Below are 4,342 nucleotides of genomic sequence, written 5' to 3'. Positions count from 1 at the left end.
TGCCCTGCAGCTGTGTGCATCCCGCAGGCTTCGCCGTGCAGCTCCTTTCCCCGGCGGTCGCTTGCAGCCCCTTTGGCTGCTGCCACGGTAGCAATGGGGACCGTGCAGTCACAGAAATGTATCGTTTAGATCAGCTGCAGGACAGAAAAGCATGACGTGTAGAAGTACTTGAAACACTAGAGTTGCAAAACTGAGAAATCCCCGTTTAACTGAGTGGCCCAGCTGAACGAGATCAGCACACAGCATCACCCTGATACTCGGCTGTATGCTTACCACAGGCAGTGGGAACAAATACACTAAACGTAATGCTTCTACTGCTTCACACAGTAAGGATTACAAATTCATTCTGGATGGAGCACAGGCAGCTGATCACGGTTTGAATTTACCTTCCAATAAAAACCAAGCAATCAGATGCACCTGCTTGGGTGCTGCCCCACGCTGGACCAAAGCGCAGGTGCGAGGCTGTGCAGGGGAGCAGCCTGTCCAGCCACCCGCAGTTCTCCTTGGGCTCTCAGCTGTGACAGACCCGGGGGTGCCAGCAGCACATCAGTGCTCGGAATTAGTTATTAACCGCATGTGTATTTACCCACAGTTTGGGACTTATTCCCCTTTCCTTCAAGATTTTCTGTGTTAAACCTTAACTGTGCATAATTTGCATTAAAAATCAATTTAAAGAAACGTGGTACCAAAGAACGATAACCATTTTTCAAACTAGGAGAGAAAGAACAAAGCCAATTTCCCAACTCGCTGCTCTCCCACAGGATGCTTAAGCTTCTAGCTCTCCCATTTCCATCTTATCTTCCAGGCACCTGGAGCAGCCCAGCAAACCATGGCCAGCTGCCCTGCATCAGCCCTTATCAGGGTACACCTGCAGGACCTCATTAGCACTGATTTTGGCTCCTAACACTAACACTGAGCTGCTGTAGTAACATTACCTTTTTAAAAGAAATAAAACCAAGCTTTCATCAACTGATGCTTGGGGGATCAGATGCTTGCATTCTGTCTCACCAGCAAGCTCCCTCCCATCTCTTCCTTCCCCCAGCCCAATCTGCTGCTCCAGGACAGGCAGCTGATTGGCAGCCTGCAAGAAGTAGAGACTGTAGGCCATTCTCTAGGTCCAGAATTGTTGTGCTGTGCCTTAATTTACGCCTGGCTTTCCTCCCACTGAGGAGTCCTGCTAGCTGTCCTCCAAAAGCACTACAGATGCATTTGATGTGGGGTGCTGGGGCCATGCTGGGGGCTGGTTGGGGCAATTACCAGGGCTCTGCCTCACACCTTGGAGAGAGCTGGAAAAATATTTTCCAGAGGTATTCCCCCCTTCTTCTTGCTTAAATACAAGCTTTTAATTCCTTCTGACACAGGCTTCCTGAAGGAAGAAATCAGGGGAACAAACCTTCAGAGGGCTCCATCTGATGGGGCAGTGGCACGTCCCAGAGCAGGCAGTGTTGCAGGATGCTGGCCACAGCCCTGTGACACAGATGTGGTCCTTGGTCCTTCCCAGCCATGCCAGCTTGAGCACAGCTGGTTAAGGTGCTTCAAAGGAAGTAAACGTAGGACTGACAAAAATATCTCCTGAATGGAGCTTTGCTGATAGTTTTCTACATCGTTATAAAATGACCCTTTTTTTCTTGTCATCTTGTAGGGCTGAATAAATTCAGCAGTGTCTGAGCAGAGCAACAGCGCAGTCCAGAAATCAGCCCAGCAATCAGAAACTGTTGTAACCGCCTGTGGTAACCTCTGCTGAGCCTTTCTTTAAATCACAAATGCACTGCAAGGAGGTGGAAAACATTTATCTTCATAATTGCCTTCCACTAGTCTGTCCAGCAGTGCAAACAGAAGAGCAGGAGGACCAAATTATTGCCTTCAGATGAAAAATGCAGCTGGAGAAATCTCTCTCCTGTTCTGCTTGGCCTGAGCAGAGCACTGTCCTGGGCTTTGGGGGACACCAGGCTGTCCTCCACACATCACCTCCTGATCCTCAGGATGAACAATTCCTTCCCACCAGCTGCTCCAGCCCTCCTGTGACAAACCCCGGGTTCCTCACACAGCACTGTCTCTGGATGCTTCCCACCTCCCATCTCTCAGAGCCATCCCCTGAGGCTGCCTGATCCCAGCCTCCTTCCCAGCCTGAGGGCCCTCACAGGAACAGCGGGAGATATTTTTAGCCTGTTTACAGAGAGCAGCACATTTGGGTCCAGCCATCCGGGCAGTGACATGGCAGCTGGCTGCTGGGGAAGGGAAGGGAGTCAGAAAGAGCACCAGAGCTGGGAGAGGCCACCAAGTGGGTGCTGGATTACTGTGAACACACCACAATTGATGCTGGAATGCGAGCAGATACCATTTACTGTTCCCTCAACTCTGGGATTTTCTGTTCCAGCCAGGATGTTCTGGTGTGGACAATGCTGTAGCTCTTCCCCAAATATGCTACAGGCAAATGCCCTTTGCACCGCCAGCACAACTCACAAAGCAGCAGCATTCATGAGGAGCGTGCTTCCCATAAGCAGGCCTATGTTAATTCCTTAGTGGGAACTACAGTCCAGGTGCCTCATTCCCATCAGCACAGGACTGCAGCTCCTCAGACCAACTTGAAGGCACCTTTCCCTCACACTCCTCCAGCAGACATCCCGTGTGGGGGTTCGACATGATTGCTGAGGGCTCACCACATTCACTGCTGTACTTGTTGCCTCTATAAAGGGAAAGTAAATAAAGCTGGTGCCTTGCAGACCCAATTTATGAACAGAAACGCAGGCTGGATCTGAAGCAGAAGACACAGGAATAAAGTCTTCTCGAAAGTGCAGCTCTCTGCTAACTGCTCCTGCTCCTTATGGACAAACTCCAGAACCATGGCTGGCACTGCTGAGGGAAGCCTCTATCACATCAGGTACCTTACAGAATAAGTTGTGGTATTTGTGGAGAATGCTCAGCACAGCAACACTCCATGTTCCTCCAGCACAATGCACCAAGCCTGCCTGGGAGCAGGGCAGGGATCTCCAAGCCTGTTTCCAATGCTGCAGTCGCGTGCTGCAAACCTGCATCCTGATTAAGATGACTTCATTAGTGTCTCTCAGCAGATGGGACCCGGAGGGCTGCAGCATGGTGGCTGGCAGGGATGACAGTCATGCAGAAGCTGTGAGCTGGAGCATTTTGCATCCTGTCCTCAGGGCTGCCGCATGCCTGCAGAGAGCAGTAGTTCTCAGCCAGGTGTAGCAATGTGCCTATTACAAAGCTACACACACCAATGGTTTTTTGGAATATTAGAGACTCAAAGTCAGCATCATGATCAACAGAAAGCATGAAGCATATGCTTCATTTCAAAGACATGACGTGATGAGAACTAAGCATTCCTTGCCAGCGTGTTCCAGGTACAGCACTAGGAACTGCTGAACCAGCAGTTCTGTATCCCATCAGGAATTACATCGGGCCCATTGGAGATGATGCTGTACATTTCTCCTCTAAAGAAAATTAGGATGTGGTTCAGAGAATGGGGAGTCACAGAGACTGAGGGAGACCAAGCCTGGGGATGGGCAGAGAAAAGTGGAAGAGAAAACACAGATGGAGATCACCTGCAGAAAGCAGCTCCACAAAAACCCATGGTTGCTGTGGGTGGAAGTCTGGAGCATTCACTGCAATTTCATGAAGTTATCACAGCTGTAAAAAAGAAAATCTGTGTAATAAGGCCACAACAACTACAACAAAAACTAAAGGAAGAAAGAAAAGTGAGACAGTGCACAAAAGGGAACTGAAGTTCTTCCTGCTATCTCTCTGACATGAGCTAAACTAAAACAGGATACAAGCTAAAAATAAAGCTACAGCTAGAGAAAAGCAGCAGGGCTGCTCCACTTTCTTAGGAGCTTGTCACATTCACATCTCTGTCCTGGGACTGCTGCAAGGGCTGAAATGCTTCCAGCAGCAGAAGGCAATTCTGGGATAGAGCAAACATTCTTTGTCAGCAGATGCATTTAGGAAACTTCGGCCTGCTTAAATTTTCCAGAATGTGAAAGAATCAGATCTAAACAACAAAAGCCAACAACTACTTACTGCAGTCCCTGCAAAAGCGATCTGACAGTGTCCATGGAATTAAAGGTCAAGATACAACTATTCTCACATAGCATTTAGCATTTCCCTTGCAGAGAACTTGAGAGTTTGCGCATCTGGATTTCATCTGCATCCAAGTGAGCTGTGGGTGGGTGAGTCTGTACTTCAGTTACAGTGTATTTTGATACTGCTGCTCTGCATTATCTCCCAGAAATGTTTTAAGGGTGTGTGAGCATATGTGCTCTATTAGAAATAGAAAAAAGGGAAGGGAAGGGAAGGGAAGGGAAGGGAAGGGAAGGGAAGGGAA

General features: G+C 48.9%; 1 long non-coding RNA gene across 1 annotated transcript in view; it reads right to left on the bottom strand.

The window, feature by feature from the left end:
* Positions 1 to 3,070: 3,070 nt before the first annotated feature.
* Positions 3,071 to 4,342, bottom strand: part of LOC122193963 — a 4,201-nt gene continuing 2,929 nt past the window's right edge. The window contains exons 2-3 of the long non-coding RNA XR_006183020.1: positions 3,564 to 3,648; positions 3,071 to 3,174 (exon numbers count right to left, since the gene is read on the bottom strand). This is a non-coding gene — a long non-coding RNA (uncharacterized LOC122193963). The remainder of the gene's footprint in view (positions 3,175 to 3,563; positions 3,649 to 4,342) is intronic.

The sequence above is a fragment of the Lagopus leucura genome, unplaced genomic scaffold (assembly GCF_019238085.1).
Source record: "Lagopus leucura isolate 7727_CA_CO unplaced genomic scaffold, USGS_WTPT01 105-7_obj-0_obj, whole genome shotgun sequence".
NCBI classification, from domain to species: domain Eukaryota; kingdom Metazoa; phylum Chordata; class Aves; order Galliformes; family Phasianidae; genus Lagopus; species Lagopus leucura.
This window is presented reverse-complemented; position numbering and strand designations above follow the sequence as displayed.